The 20065-nt window shown below is 46.8% G+C and overlaps 1 protein-coding gene across 3 annotated transcripts in view; it reads left to right on the top strand.

Moving 5' to 3' along the window:
* PLS3 (plastin 3) overlaps positions 1–20065 on the top strand; it is a 355067-nt gene that overhangs the window by 15892 nt on the left and 319110 nt on the right. The window contains exon 1 of one of the 3 annotated variants that reach the window (XM_069212550.1): positions 18953–18985. The exons of the other annotated variants lie outside the window; for them this stretch is intronic. The gene's annotated coding sequence lies outside the window, so the exon portion shown is untranslated. Of the gene's footprint in view, positions 1–18952; positions 18986–20065 lie in introns of those variants that run through there. 3 annotated transcript variants of the gene reach the window in all.

Below are 20065 nucleotides of genomic sequence, written 5' to 3'. Positions count from 1 at the left end.
CTTGTACTTCATTTGTTACCCCTGGTGGATAAAGAGGTAGAATGACAGATTTTAGTTTTGGTTAGATTCGATTTCCCTATTGACTATTTCTTTTTGTTTCTGAAGTTTCACTCGGAACCTAGATTTGCGCAGATCAGAGGTCAAATGTTTCGGGGCCAGATACTAAAACTGAGAGCTGGTTTATAAAGTCCCCATCTTAATTTTTTTGCTAAACACAGCTGATCAGAATAACACAAAACGCCGAGTTCATTCTCCCTAGTACTTTCGAATAGAAAAACGATTTATTTCTTATTGGGAACGTCAACTCGTTTCCGAGTTTTGTGACAAACTGATTGGTTCTTTTTAGAGGCATTATTAAATGTTCAAAGTTAGGACTTGTCCTGAAGTCCACAAACGTCGTTCTGCGTGGAGTAAGAAATGAATGCATGTCTATTCATGCCAGGTACATAACTACTACAGAAGACATTGGGGCTCATCCCAGAGTAGTGGTAAATACTGTCCTTTCCATAGCATGTCTTGCCTCTATGTTGAAATATGTCCGGGTTTCTTTGAATGCTTTGCAGACTTTGACAATCTGAGGATTGTAAGTCTGAAGACTTTCATTACACATGGAGAGAGGAAGAGGGAGGAGGGGGGATAAATATGGAGGAACACTCCGTACTTAGCTCCCTATAATTCAAAATACACACGAAAGTACGGGGTTCTCTAAAAGCGGACGTCGCGGATATTAGCGTAGCCCTGGGTTGTATGTATTCCTATTTGGAAGGGTAAAGTCAGTGGAATGTCAGTTGGAAACTACCGAGTGGAACAGCGAGGGGTGGGAAGAAAGGGATTTCCTTTTACGGACTAGGTGGTCTCACACACTATATAGTGTCATGCTTCATCATTTGACCACCTAGACCCACCCAGGTAGGACAGTGCCACCTGGGCGGACTCAACCTCACTGTTAAAGGAACAGGAGGGAGTGCGTATTTACGCTGTTCCACTCGGTAATTTCCAACTGACATTCCACTGACTTTACCCTTCCAAATAGGAATACATACAACCCAGGGCTACGCTAATATCCGCGACGTCCGCTTTTAGAGAACCCCGTACTTTCGTGTGTAGTCTGAAGACTTTCACTGTTACCATCCTTGCACACTTACAGGGACACACAGTTTTACTTTTACCACTGCTTTGGGGTTTTGCATAAGTATATTTACAAAACGTAACCCATTCAGTGACAGAAGTTGCGTTTAATCAGGTTCAGCTTAGATCTCACACTTAAAGCTTCTAAAATTGGCTGGTTTTGTCACCACTGGAGCTTAAAATCCTCAACGTAAAACTGATGCACATCAGAATATATTTTCAGGTGTTATAAGTATGGTTTTGGTGGTCCGACTGAACGGCCAGGTGGGGCTCCTTTCCAATTTTGTTGAGATCACGCATCTCCTGTGGCCTGCCTCAAATCCCCCATTAATTCATTCCCTTACTGTCTGTGTGCCACACCTTCCCCCTCCCTGCAAGCTCCTACCACCCATCTGATCCCTACTTGCTACTCCCTTTCGGCCGTAGCAATCTCTTCCTTGCTCCCGCTCCCTGTCTGTCCTTCCTCGTCCATAGCGCTCTGTCTTGTGTTGAACACTCCTATCTGTGCCCTGCCTTCTTTCACCTGTTTTGTAGTGAACGCTCCCTTACCGCAGGCTTCTGGTTGATGCTTTAATCTCACCCCCGCCCCGCAATGCTGCTTGCCTCGCCCATATCCCTTTCACAATGACAATTTTCCGGAGTATAGGTCGTTATGTGGGTATTCTACATAAGTCTGTCTTGTTGTTTGAAGTACTTTTATTTTGGGGCTGTGTTACTGCTGGTACATTATCTTAACCCATAACCTTTTGATTAAGCATTTTAGGGACATAAATCAGATACATCCTTGTGTACGTGAATAGTCGTCAGTGAACATTCCTGGTTCAAGACCAGTCCGATAATCCAATTTGAATTGTGACATCTCGCGGAGACAGTCAAACAAAATGGCAGAATTCTGAACTTTTTATGATGTGCTTAGTAAGGTTTGTGTTTTTCTTATCTTTTCCCCCTTTTTGGTTTTTTTTTTCTTCTTCTTTTTTCTTATTTAAGTTAGCTTGTGTGATTATTTTTTGTGGGTGCAAGTCGGCCAGCAAAGCGAGCGAGTGGCATTTTCCCTTTTCTTTAATTTAATAACTGATGTGCTTACGATTCCTGCTCCGGCCCTTACTGTTTTAATGTGTTACTAATGTTGTCTCATTCTGTAATTTACCAGTTGTGTTTAACCCTGTTTGTTAAACATATGCCTCTTGACTAATTCGACAGATGTCCTCCTGACAAGTGGTAGTATCATCTTTCACCTACTGTAGTAACAAAGAAGCTCTCTTTCCCTAGACAAATGCTAGCAGCTGTGTGCGTGCGCCGGCCGCCTTTGTGCAGCAGCGCACAAGGCATCAACCTAGAAATCCAGGTCCTGTCTCCTTGTTAAGCGCGGATGTCCATATTGCATTGAGCACGGCACATACGCGTGCAAGCCTGAAACCACAGAGGGAAAGCCTCTTGCAAATAAAATATATACATTTGTTCGAACATATCTAAAGGTCAGACTTCCAGCACTTGACACATGTTGCTGCCCTTCTGTCACGATTCGGTTGTATTTATAATTTAAAATAAATACTAAAAAGCAGGACTGCCTGACATTCTGTATAACTCGGGCACATGGCCCACCACATAGGATGATTTTTGTTTGTGTCCTTCTTTGATGTCTGTGTGTGGTCCCCATCGGGTGATGGTTGATATTGTTGGTGTTATATTGGACATGGCATGTGTACAGCTTTAAGACTGGAGGAGAGGCTAGAGCAGGGAGAGAGGCCAGTGATCATTTCGCCGCTGGATTAGGCAGCTTTCTTCTTTTCTATAAAAAAAGAAAACTTCTTTCTGCTTTTTACCAAGGATAGCTTTCTCCCCAAAAGCATGTGCATCTAATCCAATTTAATTTACCAAGCAAGTAATTTTTAGGTCTGGCTTTCCATGGTATGCATTCCTAGATTTCATATAAAAATACAGCGTTCTGAGTATTACTGAGAGATGAGTTTAGGCTCTACCCACGTTGGTAACACTCCCTGCGGGATTAGATTGGGTTGAAGTTTGCGCTTCCACTGAAAATACTACATGTATCGCACTTGTGGCTTGTTGCAAAGCTTGTACTAAATACAACGGGACTGAGTTGGTTATGGCGTTGAGCCAATGACGATGACTATAGGCATCATCGTTTTTTTATGAAATGTTGCGATAAGGAAGTAGGCTGAAAGTATTTATTGTGAAAAACATATGTTACCATTAATACATTTGAGGGTAGATTGGTATCACTTTTATGAAAGCTTGCAGAAAAGCATTTTGTTACATGGAATCACACAGATTATCATAGCAGGCAAATGTTTTAGTGATTAACTTCCGGTCTGAAAAATTCTGCGAGGGGAAGATTTTCATTGTGATTATTCTTGTTAGGCCCTCTTGAGAGTGGTTGTAAATTGTTTTGCCAACTTTAAATTTGTACATATTTGTATTATTATTATTATTTTAACTGTATGCATGCTGGTTACAGTTTATATGTACTTCGGTAGCCTGTGTGGATTATACTGTGAAGCCAATGGTAAAAGCTATAGCCCTTATCAGTTCACAGGGAAAATTTGTCATTTCTTAAATATCTTCTGTTTATGATGAAAGGTTATGACAAAGCAGGTAGGCTTTAATGAGAAAAGCATGTGTTAAAGGCAAAAGGCTTTTAAGGGTGGATCGTTACTGTACTGTGCCAAAGCCTTTAGGCAGGTATTTCGTTATATGGAATCTCTGATTACCGTGGTAACCAGAAGTTTTGGTGACCCACCTGAAAAAATGACGGGGATAGAAGATTTGTACTATGGTAATCCTTATTGGGGTTTATTAGGAGGGCTTTTATTTTGTTTTGACAACTGAAATTTTGTACATACTTTCAACTTTATTACAGTATACCTGATTGTTGTCTTGTGGAAAAGCTTACACCCAACACTGTATTTCTGAGTGAGGTATGTTTACTAGCCATTGATAAATGTTGGAAGCCTACTTGTTTATTATGAAAAGTCACGATAAAGGCAGTAGGCCAGACATATTGATTGTGAAGAACATACTTCAAAGTTAATAGGTATTTAAGGGTGGATTGTTGTTACTCTGTATTAAAGCTTACACATATTTTGTCATATGAAATCTCAGATTACCATAGCAGGTAAGGCTTCTGATGATGTTTACTGCATTTGACAAACAATGGGCATAGAAGATTTGCCTTTTGAGAATCCTTGTTTGACCCTCTTTAGGAGGCATAGTATTTTGCTTTTCCAACTGTAATTTTGTTTACTACTGTAATTTTATAACTGTATGCCTGATGGTTGCCTTGTTGAAAGCTTTAACTCATTACAGTAGGCTTGAGTTGGTAGTGGTGACAAGCCAATGATAGCTGCTTTAGGCCCGATTGGTTCACTAGGAAAAGGTATTTGAGATGTTTTTTTCTGATCTGTTAATTATGAAACGTTATAGCAAAGGTGGTAGGCCTTATTTATATATTATATAACGCATGTGCTAAAGAAAATAGGCATTTAAGGGCTGATTGATTTTGCATTGTGTTAAAGCTTGTAGTCGGGTATTGTTTAATGAAATCTCAGATTACATTTGTAAGGGAGGAGTTTAGTGTTGGTTATCCTCTTTGACAAACCCTTAGGGTAGAAGGCTTGCACTGTGATGATTCTTGCTAGAATCTCATAAGCCGTCCTGACAGGCATAGCTGTCTATAATAAAATCATTAAATAATACATTAATCCATATAGATAAATAGAGGGTCATTTGGTCAGCCCTTGTCTATCTGGTTGTCATTTACACTCAGCTTCCAACCATGACAGTGTACTTCATGGGGGTAACGGTTCAATCCACATTAGTCAATAGACCCCTTACCCTGTTAATGCTGCCATTTTCTGATCACGTGCACATCCTCCTGGAAATTGGTATGCTTCACTGTGAGAGCTAATTGGCCACTCTTTGTTTTCAATTTCCTCCTTTTTGGAGTTCCTCTTAAATTTTTTTGCTTCTCCTCTTTTTATTTTAATTTTTCTTAAAGAGGATGCTACATCCTCCCAGGCAGTGCGAAGGGCAGCTTGCTTGCCGCTCCATTCATCTGCAGTGCACTGCACCCCATATGACACCCCCTCTAAACCAGCCAACCATTATAGAAATATGTTGTTCTTGGTGTATCATTGTTTTACAATTTCAAGATGGCCACCACCTGGAGTCTAAATGTGTCGGACATGCTGGAAATAAAAAAATTATAGATTATGTACAATACCACTAGAACAGTGGTTCCCAACCTGTGGTCCGGGGACCCTTGGGGGTCTGCAAAGTCTCCCCAGGGAGTCCGTGACTGCTTAGAAAATTAAATAATATTAATATTAACAGATTAGGTCCACAACTTTCAGTAATGACTCAGTGCGGGGGTCACCGGAGTCCAATAAATATTCAGTATGGGTCTCCGGGCTTCAGTAATGACAAAGTGGGTGTCCACAGAAGTCAAGAGGTTGGGAACCACTGCAGTAGACCGACACCTGCTGCTATTTATAATTTCATTATTGAAGAAACCCTCTTGTAATGTTTAGAGAGGAAGTTCTTTTCCTTTTTCCACTTATATTATTTTACTTTATATTGCATATGCTGTTATGTTTGTGTGTATTTTATTGTGGTTGTCAAAGGGTGAAGGCAAAATGAATTAGTGGATGGATGAATGAATGTAAAGATGAGTGACTGAGTGTATGATGACGTATTCAGTGCCTAATCCCATCAATGACACTAAAAGCCCTTTCGTTCATAAGCTAGACTTATTTGCATTGCCCTGCTCTTCCTATAGCACCTCTGTGACCACCTTTATGTGTTTTACGAGGCATTGCATTTTTAAGAATTCATCACTGAGCCCCAACGGATTCCTCTAGGACTTACCTTATTTGAGATACATTTTTGTAGGGTTATCTATTTAGACACCCCTGGAAATAGAGCTGAAAGTTGGGATGTAAACCCTTCTCTTTCATTTTGTTAATTTGAATGGCATCATTTTATAGAATTTCAAGAGGATGTAAGATATGCTTAGCATTTGTAGGACTTTTTTTCTGTAAAGGGTCGTCTTGTATTCCGTTAGAGAAACAAAATGTGGCTATTCAAAGCAATTTTTGAAAAGCAAAAAAAAATAATAGAATGTAGGTTCCTCAGTGATTAAAATCTTGAAAAATACTGGTATGAAATGTTCACATCGAAAAAGTGCATTTGTAGATTTGTTTCTTTAAAGCTATGATGTGTCAAGCAGATCATTCTTAATTGCAACAGAGTTCTCTGACTGTTCCTCGAAGTCTCTTCACTTGTTAAAACTCCAGGGCCTGCTCTTCTTCTAATCCACCTCTCTCGGACACTTTTGTTTCAATCTCACACAACCGTGGCTTTGGATCCTCCTCCCCCCCCCCCCCCCCCTTAATGCAAAGGGTGGGTCTCCCTTGCAAAAATTGGAGATGGCTCTTGAAAGATAATAGGCTAGCTTCCTTGTAGATAAGAAATTTCCTCATCTGTTGGCCGCCCCACACCCACCTTGTCTACCTCTTAGTCGATCACTTTCCTTAATAATGTTTTTTTTTTGTTTGTTTTTAGGGTGGAGCCCGCAAGTGCTCCTGCCTGCTGTAATCTCTCTGTGGCCTTTTAACCACGCCCACTCTTGCTATTCATTCTTTGTTGTGCTTGTTTTAAATGCTTCATTTTTGTTGGTGTATTTTGTGAAATGCCTTTCCGTTGTGTGCTGAGTTCCCTCCGAGGTGATTTCACTAAGTGAACTTTTGCGAGACGATGTAGTCGTTAGAAAAGTGCTCGGAGCCCCGTCCATGTCACGTCAGTGTCTTTCATTGGTTCGTGGGCTTGCCTTTTAAAATCTGCTTGCTTTCATTAGTGGCAGTCATGCATAAATCATGCCTTTTCCCGGTGGTTAGCCCTCCTTGAGCGCAGCGACCAAGTACTGAAAACAAACGAGGCTTGCTGTTTTCCGTCTGGTTTGTGGACTACTTTTTCTACTTTTTTCACAGCGCAATCTCGCTTGTTTAGCAGTGTGATCATGCTCCCTTTTTTTTTTTTTTTGTTCCATTTAATGAGGCAAGAAAAGTCCAGTTGGGAATAGCTCTAACTTGGAGAAATGTGAGACCCTTTAAACAGCAAATTAAGATAGCTGGTCATTGGGAAGCATCACATAAATGTTTACAACATCTTATGGCACAAGGAAGGTAGCCACGACCCTCAACCATTTACTTGAGTATATGGATATGGTTCCAGATACAGCTTGAGTTTTAAATCACTTTAGAATTCATCTCTTGCTTCTGAGCCTTTCTAATGGAATGATAAATCTCCTAACATGGCAGAATATTCCGCACATTAGGGTTAAACCGTACTATGGACTTAAAAAAAAAAAATAAAAAAAAATATTTTTATTGGTTTTAGTTATTCCACATAGCTTTACTTCTTTTAATACAGGCCAATCTGGCAGAGACATTCTGTAAACACATACAGTACGTGCATCATCTATACAATTAAATTCCCTGTGGGAGAATCAACGAATTGCGTTTGGTTCTATAAAGGAATAGATGTGTTGACTAGCTGCACAGCAATATTGAATTGACAGATAACGGAGAGTGCACTTGAAATCAGCATCGTGCAAATGGTAGCTCAATACATACTGTAAACCACCTCCAGAAACCCAAGTGTCCACACAATTCTGGCGTAAACAAAGTCTCTCGTTCAGAAAGCTACCCATAAACTTGTGGATTCAGCAATGATAAGAAAGAGAATTATATGAAACAAGAAAAACAGAGAACTACACTTAGAGCCCAGTTTCACCGCCCCCACCAACTCCACCGCCCAGGGGCCTCACATCGTGTCTGCATTACTGTATCTCCACCTGTGTCCAAGGCACGATAGGTAAATTGATTAATATCAATTTAGCTGGACCGCTAGGGGTCTATGTGGGAAAATATGCTATTAATGGACCTCCTAGCAATTGTAGTACTTAAGTTGACTAATCCAGCACTAGTTCAGTGTCCTGTGCAACTGCGCTGTCAGTGACTGCCATGTTCCGCTTTGTGTAAACGGGTCAGCATCTCGTCCCAGCTAGCAGACGGGATATTTACGCACACCTATAGCCTCTTCGTGTCATAGTGCAACCCCCTCTGCCCATATCAGAAAGGAGCGTTCCCAAGCTGGTACTGATGGAGGCTCAGTGGCTTTCCACCTCTTAGTGATGAGGCGCTTGGCTGTCAGAAGTCCCAGGTCCAGGAATCTTGTGGAAGCTTTTTGCTTTTTATTTCTTGGGAAGAGACAGGAGCCCCAATCTGTCAGCAATGGACGTGATCTGCATTTTGATAGGGATGATGTGACTCCATGCCAACAAATTTTTAAGGAAGGGCAAGACCATAACATGTTAAGGAAGTCTGCCCCTATTAGGTTGCAGCAGGGGCAAGGGGTGTCCACACGATTAAAGTATTTGTTAATGCGAGCTGGCGTGACGTAAGCTCTGTGAAGAATATAAAATTGAATGAGGCGGAATTGCGAGGGACATTAGTATGGCTGGATAGTGCCATTGACCCATGCGACTTCAGTAAAAGGTTCAGTCAGATCACCCTCCCAGTTGGCGCGCAAAGCAGTGTGGGTATTTAGCGTGTGCATTAGGGTGGTTCACCGATGCTCTTCTGTCAGGTGTCTACCTTGCCCCATAACTTGTATGTATTGCACTAGTAAGTGTGTAGGGGGTTTAGATGTCATATCTCCCCATCTGCGCGATAGCGCCATCAACAATGAGTTGTACAGCAGAAACTGCCCCGGCGGTAGTCCCATCTCTGCAGCAAGCTCACTAAACGGAGTGAGTCCACTCTTGCTATAAAGATCACCCAGGGTGTGCAGATCGGCTGTGTGCCAAGGCCCCAGTTCAGCGGCAGTTGTGAGCTGTGCGCCGCGCTGCGTACCCAACAAGGCCAAAGCTGGTGCATAAGGAATAGTGTCACGTGTGAGGCGTAGACACCTACGGTAACAACAGTGAGCCACATTTAGTAATAGCTCTACAGGTAACTGCACAGCCGTAAGGGGGTGGAAGAGATGCAGAATCCGGGTCCGTGTCTAGGGTGGGGAACTGGTTGCAGTGTCGGCAAGCTGAAGGCCCCCCCAGCCAACATGCTACTCACTGAAGCTGAGAGGCCAAGTCATAGTGCTCCATATTCGGCACTGAGAGGCCACCATGTGTCAGAAGTGAGTAGAGTTTTTTTAGCACCACTCTAAAACGACTTTTGCTCCAGATAAATTCCCTCATTTTAGGTCCCAATTCACGGAAGAAGCCTACCGGCTCATAGTAGGGCAAATTGGAGAAGTATTTAAGAGGTGGGGAAGCACTACCATCTTCAGGAGGGCGATCCTTCCGGCTACCGAAAGCGGCAGTGTTTGCCAGAAGGAGCGGATTGACGATACTTCCTGTCGAAGATTGCCGTTGTGACGGTCCTTCTCCCTGTGAAATACGTGTATGCCCAGATAGTGGAACGTCCTAGGTTGCCAGGGGACATCTGGTAGTTCTGGATCAAAGGGGAAGAGGCACGATTTTGCCTAATTAACACGCAGACCGGAGAGGGTGGCGAAATGGTGCAGGATGACTGCAATTTCAGGAGGGACGTTACCAGTGTCTCTGAAATACAAAAGATCATCATCTGCATATAAAGATATGGTGTGTAGGCCGTCACCCAATGGGATACCCCATGCCTCTCTGGCCCTGCAGAATTCCACAGCCAGAGGCTCCATTGCCAGAGAAAACAGTAGCAGAGTAAGAGGGCAGCCCTATCTAGTATCCCGGCCCAACTCTATTGGATCACAGATGATTGTGCCGACTTTAACACTGGGCCGGGTATACAGCAGCCGCACCATGCATAGGAACTGTGGGCCGATACCAAATTGATGCAGTGACTCGAACAGATAAGACCATTCCAAGGAATCAAATGCCTTCTCCAGATCGAGTACTAGGCATCCTGCACGAGGCCAGTCCCTCATTGAGTATTTCAGGACTCTGAATAGGCGCCTGATATTGTGCAAAGTGTCCCGCACTGGCACAAAGCTGTTCTGGTCCGAATGCACTAGTTGTGGGACCAGAGGTGCCATACGCATTGCCAGAACCTTGGCCAGAATTTTGTAGTCCGTATTGAGCATTGCTAGTGACCTGTAGGAGCTCAGTTCTGATGGATCTTTGCCAGGCTTAGGGAGCGACACCAGTAGCGCCTCACACTGTGAAACTGGTAGGGATGCCCCTGCAGTGCTTCCTCATAAAGACAGAGAAGGCGAGGTGCAAGTGTTGCGGAGAAAGTCTTGTAAAAGTCAGGCGGGAGACCGACGGGCCTGGGGTTTTGCCTGCGGATAAGGCTTGTATACTATCTTTCACTTCAGCTAATGTTAGGGGCGCTTCCAGCTCTTCTCGTTGGTCATATATCAATTGGGGCTTGCTCCTGCCATTGTGTGGTTTTGGGGGGTTGAGGAGGGGGGGGGGATCACTGTGCATTAATTCAGGTCACAAGCGTGGACGCCCGTGAGGTATCGGCCATGAAAGGTGTAGCCTCCCTGTCTGTGCTGTCCAGATGCACAGGGAACTCGCCAATTGGCTTCCTCTGGGGGCAAGCTGCAATAATGTCTGGCAGTCTTGGGCGGTCAAACAAAGATTCTAAGGTGGTGGGCCGGCCAAACAGGGCAGTGGCTCTTCCCACCTGTCTGCCTCCATGCTCCAGCACACAGTTCCAGGCCCAGCGACCACTCCCGTCAGTCGTATTCCCGGTCTTACGCCAGGGAGCGGCAGATCAATTTTCGGCAGGCCACCACTACCTGTAAGGCCCAGGGCCTTCACCGCGCATCGCCTCTCGGCTCGCCACCGTCCTCCTGGCCCGATGATATTACAGGCCCCGCGAGCTCAGCCACCGCAGGGCAGCAGCAATGTTCGGCAGTTTCTGCGCAGTCGAACGGGGCAGCGGCTTACACCCAACTGGATGACCCTCGGGCCTCGACGCTCCGCCCCGGACCCAGCGATAGCTGTCGTCCCGAACGCACTCCCCGCTTCTGCCGTCTCTTCTGCCTCACACGGGCATGGAGGCACCACCGTGCAAGGCCGATCGCCACAGGCCCGGTCTGCGCGGCGTCTTCAGGGCAGACTGCACCCTCCGTCTCAACACATGGGCCGGCAGCTTCGGCGGCAGTCCAGACGCTCCCACGGTCCACCCGATCAGCTCCCCAAGCTCCAGGGGCATCCTGTTTTTGGATGGGTGCTGGTGCTGATCGGCCACCCAAGTCCGCATAAATTACAGATAATTGGGGTGCCGCCAAGGAGCGCACTTAGCTTGCGCCCGTCTTCTTAGCCGGCAAGCCACCCCCGCCCCCTCTTCCCACCCTCTATAGACTCATCTAATAATTTGATTAGTTTGGGAATAGAAAAAGTGGGATGATCAGTAGGTTTCTGGTCAAAAAACTGTTTACATATGAAAATCTGAAACTATGATTAAATGCAATTATTCAAAACACAGTCCAGCAGTTTAGATATGCATTTCTGTGTTTCCCTGTTTGCATTTTAACATACTGGATAGCCCCCAGTGAAGCCTCAATCAACTCAGCCGATTCTCTGCACCATTTCTTTCCATTATATAACAGACACACTCCCCTCGTAGCCTCTGGGCAATGGCTTTCGTTGGTCGTTAGCACTGTCTAGTGCTCACAGCACATAGAGCTGCATGATGTTATGTATTGATGGGTTTCGCTGACCACTGATAACACTTCTGAGCTCCATTGTCTGGCCAGGGCTCGGTTTGCTTGGGGGTGAACAAAATACAAATATGTTTCTACCTCCTTGCAACGCCAGCTCTGACTACGTGTTTGCTTTTCTTGTCTTACACAGGTAGCTAAGGAAGGGCAAAGCCTTCCCACTATTAAACCACTCATCAGTACATGGGGAGCACCATCAGAGATAATAGTACCATAGCAGGATGTTTGTTTTGAGATTCCCCTTCTCTGAGGAAGGAGTCCTTGGGAAGTGCCTCATCCACCCTCAAGGCTCGTTCCTAGGAGGAGAAGCATTTAGCATCCCTTCGAGCCGAGCCTTCTGGCTGCTGCTAAAGTGTTTTGTTGAGTTTAAGTGACTCCTTTATGGGATTGGATCCTATTTTCAAATCTCTCCATGTGTTACTGTTAGGAGGCAGAAATACTGTCAGACCTGGTGGATTATTATATTTATGTTTAAAGTAGGCTGGAATGTGAGGCTTAGTCTTCCTGGTGGCATGCATCCTTGTTGACTCTTAGCATATAACCCACAGGTAGAACTCATGCAATGCTGTCTTCGGCTTGATCACCTTTTCTTAATGATGCCTACTTCGAGCACTTGAAGGTGCAGGAGCAGCCCCCAGGTTTTTGTCATCTTCATGTTTTACTTCAGAAGTAGAGGAGACTTGGGCCATAAGTGAATACTCTTGGCCTTACCCATCTTGATTTGTTCATCATTTTTCTTTGTTCTTGTACCACCACTGTAAGGAAATGAACCTTGGTCCTGCTACAGTAAGAATAACCCTGCCCAAACTCCCAGGCAAAAACAAATGTGACACCATTTCAGCCTTTTGGGACCTATGGGTGAGTTACAGGTTGGATCCTGTGGCACTGTGAGCATGGAACGCATGCCTGCACATACCAGTCACAGTAAGGGCATCGTTCTTCGAAAAAACAAAACATGTTTGGTGGAATGCTTGAACGTGTCACAGCCACTGTTAATTACACGGGACCTAAGAAAGTGGTTGATGTAGTGATGTCACATGACCAGCAGAAGAGGACTGGCTTGTATGCATTTTGGGAGATACTTTGCCTAGCTGGTGCATAGGAAACCCACAACAATGAGCCAATATGGTGTACTAGCCTTAAGATCTGTCTTTGGACTTACATTATGATTACCTACTGAGTCATTTCCAGGCCTATTTGAAGAATGTTGAAAGGCAGTTCTTGGCATTTACCATGCTTATGGGAAGAGGTCTATGCCTCTGTTCTCTGACACAACCAGGAGTCTAAGTAAGTAGTGACTGAGAACTGAGTTCCCAGATTAATTTTTAATGGTAAATGATACACCCTCTTTTACCTTTCTTTTAAAAGTGGATTGGTGGTCTTTTTGAAGACCAATATTTTACAAATACTGAATTTTCAAGAACTCAGATGATACTCTCAATTCTTTACACAAAGGAAAAATGAAAAACACATCAGAGAACCAACTTCTTTGTCCCTTCCCTGCTATAGTCTACTTCATGCACTTCAGTAGAAATACACCCCTCCAAAATTCCAACCCCATGTTACCCTTGCCTATTGCACCACCACTACTACTATATTGATAGACTTGAAACTCGGGATGGAGCATACTTTATTTTCTGGGACACTTTATATCTGAATTATGTCCAGTGCATACCTGCCTATTGTATAGGTCAGGACCTTTAATCCTGCCCAGTTTAACAAATGACAGACGCCTGTTTTACTCGCAGTGCATTCATATGTAGGTGCACATACACACCACTTTAATTCCTCTTACATGGCTTGTTCGCTCAATATTGCAGTTCTATAGCACAGTATTTATTTTTTAACCCATCTTTATTGAGTTTTGTGCATTCACCAAGAGTACAGCGATTATATTATACTATCATTAATGCATGTATGTGTACGATCCTCAACGTTGTTCGTGTGCAGCATACTTAAGTTCACTCTTGACAGTTCAAAAGAGGGAGAATTAAAAAAGAAAACCAACATCAACTATGAGACTGGCCACGGATTGTGCGCTAAATGTAGGTATCCATGTAGTGTCTGCAGTAGATGCATTGGGGCATGGGATATCTGTCTCATTAACTCTGAAATGGTGCTGGGAAGGGTAAAGACAAGTGATTGGATTTGCTAGCTGAGAAGTGCATTCAGGGATGTGATGGTGTTCTCTTGTCTGGTCACTTTGAAATGTGTGCAGTAAGTCATCTATGCGGCTGCTATAGGGCACTTTCATAGGCCTGGCATTTCTTCTTGACGAAAGGACGTGGATTCTACCATAACCCTGTCAGCCACCACATTATGCCATTGCAAAACCCCAGGGAGGGGCAGGGCTTTCCATCTCATCGTAATTGTGCACCTCACCAGTAAGAGTTCGGTAGAGGAAGTGGTTAGCTGCACCCTCCCCCCCCCCCCCCCCCCCCTTCCGTTGTTTGTAAAGGCCTATTATACAGCTGTTCACATGGTTCAGCTCCAGGTGACCTGTGGTCTGTGTCGGGGACATGAAGACTTTGTTTCAGAATGTATGTGTGATTGGACAGTCACAGAACGTTTAGAATGTCTACTTGGTGGTGTGTGGCAGTGGGGGCAGTTTGGTTATGCTGTAGGGTAAATTTTTATGAGGTCTGACTGGTGGTAAAGAGGCTGTATGTAGGGTGTTGTGTTTTGTATGGAATACGTGCATTGCGCAAAACCTTGCATGGATAAATATGCACTCTGCTGCACTCCTTGGAGGTCAAGGTGTGTCCTATATCCGCTTATGTCGGAGGCTGGCTAGTGGGTCTGTGGCCGTGTCTGATATAGTTGTGTCAATCCAGGAGACAAGTCTCCACCTGGATCCCATGGTGAATAGAACCTGGGTTAATGGGTGTGCAGTGGGTTCTGAAGCAGTGATTTCCTCCAACTCGGCAACTAGGTGCCTGTGCATTAAGAACTGCCCCACTAGGATGCCCGTCTGTTTTGACTGTAGATCAAAAGGGATCAGATTACTGCCTTGGAAAAGGTCACCATGTATGCCAACCCCCGTGAACTTCCAAGTCTCTCCTCCTTCCCGGCCCACAGCTATTCGGAAGGATGGTTCCACAGCTATTCGGAAGGATGGTTCACAAAGCATTTATTTTAGTGACAAAGTGTGGTGAAGGAGGGGTGGAGAAGCAGGGGCCAGGAGGAAGAAGAGTCTGTGATGCCTGGCTGCGCCTCCCTCAGACACCTAATTCAGGGCAATAAATATCAGGCTCAACTAACCAAACATCTTAACTCCTGAACCTGGGGTGGCAGAGCTACCTCTGACTTCCCAAACAAGAAAAAAACAAAAACACTTCTATTTTGTGAATCCAGTTGGTTGCAGCACGGCGAGCCATAAGAGCTGCAGTGTGGTGGTGGGAAGGGGCTCAGAGAGGTTAGCCAGGACTGTTCTGGCTTACTCGAACCGGACAGGATGGAGTAGAGTCCCATATTAAAAGAAGTAGAGTGTCAGGGATTACTTGAGCCTGCTTGCAAATGTGCACTCTTAGTATGTGTTTGTGGTACTGAGTAACTGTGGTTAGGTTTCAATGTAGTCGCAGGCCACCTCAGTCACAGAAAGTGACCCTGCCACAGCCAAAGGATTTTTGGCTTCTGTCATACTATTTGTTGTGCTCTCTGCACCCATCACAGTGAGCTGTGTAACCGCACTTAGGCGGTGAGAGGGACAGTTCAAAGGAAGCACTTCTATGTATCAGCCGTCCCCCAGCTCAGTTCTCTATGCCTGTTTAAAGCTGGGGAAGCATGAGCAGTCTTGTGATGCACTCCATTGCCTGGAACCAACAGTGGTGGATGTGAGAAGGACTGCAGCGTCTGAGGAGCTGTGTCCTTGCACTAGGAATGGATCCAGCCACACATGAATGAGCACTGCTGTAGCCTCCAGAAGTATCAAGGAGAGCGCTCGGCCAGTTGCAGTCTGCCCGGCGCAGCACACATCAAGTTGTCCTCTGGCGTGGGGTACCCTCCCCACATTGCGGCTATTAATGCTCTCTGGGCCTTCCCTCCTGGCCTCAGCAGCTCGCTATCTCTTCCCGCTCATTGCACGAGTGAGAAGGAGGACAAATCCGTGGCTGTCTGTGCAAGGCAGAGGGGCCTCTCACCTCCAACTGCATTGCTGAATCTTCATAGGGGGCTGGTCTCACTCTCCCACGCCGGGTCACGTTACCTAGTCACTGTAGTGTTGGGGCCCTAGGCCCCCATGCTACTAAAATGGACGACACGGACACAGTTGCTTAGTGGGTGTAACTGGCCCTGGGCACGTGCGCCCGGCCCTTTTTATTGCCAGGGTCACCTGACCGGTGACGCCTGTGTTGGGTGGGTGTGGGGTGTATGTGGGAGGCCAGCCCTCAGCAGAGGCTGGCCAAACACTAGAACGTGTCCAGCAGGACACTACATTCCTCCAAAACATTGAGGAACAAAAAACAAAGTCCAACCTGCAAGAGAAAAACACAGTAACAAAAACACCACCATCCGTCTCTCGACCTCGAGAAGGCAGGCCGCAGGATTGCAGTGGGCAGGTGCAGCTGGGAGCACACGGATCCTTCTGCACGAGTTCATGATTTAACCAGTCACAGCTGGGCACGAACACTGTGTGGAAGAAATCCGGGCTCTGACAGTGTGATGGTTGGTTAGGTGTCCACTGATGCGCTGTGGTTCAGTCCTGGGGTCACTCGTGGCAAGGCTGGTGGTGTTTACAGTTCAGTTTGTTCAAATAGGGCGTATCATTCGAATTGGGTGCATCACGAGCATTGGTGGAGTCCACTGTGAATCTGCTTGCCGAGACATCCTGGCTTCACGAAGGCCAATCCCTCGAAGACGGATGACATCTGTGATGGCGTGAAGTCCTCCTCTGAAACCTTTGTACATCCTGACACTGATGGCAGAGCTGCTTCCAGACCACCTCTCGTTTGTGGATTCTTCACTATGGAACTTCCTCGAGGCCTTTTCTATGGGTTTGCCACGGGATTGGCATGGACTGTGCTGGGGTGCTTGTGGGCCATCTGCTGGCCGCTGCAGGCTCTCCGACAGGAGCCATGGTCAAATCATTCGTGCAACCACAAGGTGGCTGTTCCGTGGTCAGGGCGCTTGCCGACATGGATCAGGTGCATGCGGGCTTTCAGACGGTCTCAGGGCAATTGTCTATCACGTTGCCAGGAGAGTGTCTAGTTAGTGTCATGTTAATTCACTGAAGACAGTCTTGGTGTGCTGTTACCTGTTGGGAGTCTCCATTACACAGCCCTGTTTGTTTCTTTGACTTCATCGGTGGGGCAATGTCCAGTCCTCTCTCAAGCTTGAGAGGCCCCTTGTCTGGGTTGTCACGGGACTGCTTGTGGTCTGCGCTGGGCATAGGGCAGCTGCAAGACCTCCTAGGAGCCACTGCCTGGTCGCTCGTGCAATTACAGGGGTAGATGGGTCTAGGTCACGACTTTGCTCTTGCCACCGAGAGCAGGATACAGGCAGGGTGAGCAGGTGGTCATTGGTTGACTAGTTCTTCAGGGCATTAAAGCAGAGGTGTAAGACTCCAGTCTGGTTGTTTAACTGCTCCTTTGATGGATACCGTAATGCACATGGCAATGATGATGCTTGCCATTTGGAGACCTGGACGACGAGTGAAGTTGTTAGAGTGAGGGTGATTGGAGTAACTTCGCCATAGCTAGTGCAGTCTTTCTCTACCTCATGTGCAGATGCTAGCAGTGATGCCATCTGCTTCAAGCAGCCTGTGACAGGTGGCTTGGATGGTCACACTTTGACGCGTGGGGCAAGTACGCGGTTTGCGCATGGCGTCTTACATTTGGTACATTTTGGCTGTCTCTAGTGACGTCACCGTACCCCGGTGGCTGTCTTGTCAGTGGGTGCACTCTTTCTTTGTTGCATGAGTCCTCCATCTCTCCACCCTGTTGATCTTCCGCTCTTATTCTTCTGTGGTCGTCAGGTGTTGCAGTGTAACAGGTGATGTCACACAACCTCCTTTCTTCCTTCTTCATAGCGTGGTGCTGCGCCACGCTTTCTTCTCCTTTGTTGTGGCGTCTGGCCACCTGTCTTGCTTTTGTGTGGACCTTTCAAAGGTCCTGTCCTGTCCAAGGACTAGGCGTTTCTCAGTGTTGCTGGGTGGCATCGTGCCACTTGGGGTGTGCGACTCTCCTCTTGCGAGTCACTGTAGACTCCGTCTTGAGGCAGTGTGGGGGAGGACACTCCTTGTTGAGCCTCTGTCTCGTTGCAGGGCAGTGACATAGGGTCACTTTCTTTTCCGCTTCCTCTTCACTTGAGGGTGCAGTGCTTGCGCCTCAAGGCAGTGCTTTCTTGGCACTGGGTTTTGCTTGAACCTGGGTGTGCTTTGCAGGGTTGGTCGCTTCTGTTGACCTCCTGTGTGATGGGCCAACGGTGGCCATCTTGTGTTGCCGAAAGGCCGGCTGGCACGGCCTCTTGTTCCGTGCGTTACGTCACTCTCTCGGGTGCTCTCTCCAATTTCGCAGATGTTGCCTTAGTCGTCACGTTCTCTGGCGCAGCTTCTCTGCGCATGTGACATAGTCTCTTTTCTGGGCGTCCTATGGTAACGCCTGGCATGTCTCTTTCTTGTCCTGCGGTGATGTCCATCACTGCTGGGGCATGTGGTGTTTTTTCGGCAGTGGTGGCGGACGGCCGCCAGGGGCTGCGCAGTCCATGCGCGCTCTCCTCGTGCCTCACGTGGCACTTGCGTCCATTTCTCACTGTTGCAGCTTGGCTGAGACAGCTGCAGTCTTCTCCTTCCCTGTGCAGCGTTGTCCATGTCACGTCCTTCTTCCTCGCCGTTTCGGTCTTCTGCGCCACTTCCGTCCAGGGGCGCACTCTTGGTCTGGAGCAGTCACTTTCTGAAAGTGCTGCTGTAGACTTGCCTTCATCCAATCTTGTTTTCCTTTAAAATAGAAATAGGGTGCAGTACCAACTTTGGCCACTGGATGCCAGTAGTGCACTTCTTTTCTACCTTGACGACAGTCTTTCCTATTACCGTGCCTTGTTTGAAACAGATGCCGGTGAAGCCATGCTGAGGAGCCATGCTGCCGGAGGAGTTCCTCAGGGTGGAGTAGGCATGTAGGTAAGTGCACTTTTCCTTCTTTTGTACTTTTCCGTCTTCTTTTTCTTTAACACTGCATAGCCTCGTTGCAGTGAGAGTGGGTGGGGGCTCCGGGCACTGTTTTCCTCTCTAGGTGCGTGTCAGCACCTTGAAGCTTCACTCCACATGTTTTGGGAGGTGGGGGCGGCCCTTGGCAATTTTTTTCATGTCCTTGGTGCGTGCCTGCACCATGTCGTTTTAAATTGCTTTCGGTGCGGGTCTGCACCATGGCATCTTCAGACCATGCGGCAGCTGGGGGTGGCTCTGGGCATTTTCTTTTATTCTTTCTCGTGCCTGGAAGCACCTCTCCCCTCGGCACTACAGTTTTCTGGTGTGCGGCTGTGGGCTGCGTTCCCTTCATGAAGTTGGGGCAGGGGCGCTCGGTGCGCAAACAGCACCATTATTTCAAAGTAACAGGGGAAGACGGACCCGGGCATTTTCTTGATATTTGGTGCACGATCGCACCATTTCCTTAAATGCCGCCCGCAGCATGGCACACGCTGCTGCCCGCATTCTTTTCTTGGGGGCAGGGGCGGCCGGCTTGGCATTTTCTTCAGACATTATGCGCGGCCCCGGCAGCCTTCCCACACGCTGCAGGCCGCACTTTTCACCATGAGCATTTTCAAACAGGGGCGGCCTTGGGCATTGCCTCACGCTTCTTTCGGTGGGCAACAGCACCGTCCTGTTCACGGCGATCACAGCCGTCCTGGCAGTGCTGTGGTCGCCGCACCGCTTGGTAGGTGCTTTTAAATTATTTTATTTTTTTGCACCGTCGCGCTTTTCTGTTCACGGCCGCAGTCGTTTTCTCTGAGCTGCAGGCCGCGTTGGTTACTGTCGGAGGTGCTTTTGCTCATACCTCCGGGCTCACCTCATGCTCGGTGTGTGGGGGATGGCGCTCCCGTTCCCCTCCTCCTTTCAGGGCTCGCGGCGGGCGCCTGTCTCTGCACCGGGTCACTGTCCTGGCACACCGGTGATCTTCATGCTCGCCAGAGACGTGGGGGGTGCCTTCTACAGAGGTTCTACTTCCCTCCACAACCAATGGAGAAGTAGCTGTCTGTGGCC

This window comes from Pleurodeles waltl, chromosome 2_1 (assembly GCF_031143425.1).
Source record: "Pleurodeles waltl isolate 20211129_DDA chromosome 2_1, aPleWal1.hap1.20221129, whole genome shotgun sequence".
Classification (NCBI taxonomy): domain Eukaryota; kingdom Metazoa; phylum Chordata; class Amphibia; order Caudata; family Salamandridae; genus Pleurodeles; species Pleurodeles waltl.
The sequence above is the reverse complement of the archived record's forward strand: the minus strand, read 5'-3'. Positions and strand labels throughout refer to the sequence as shown.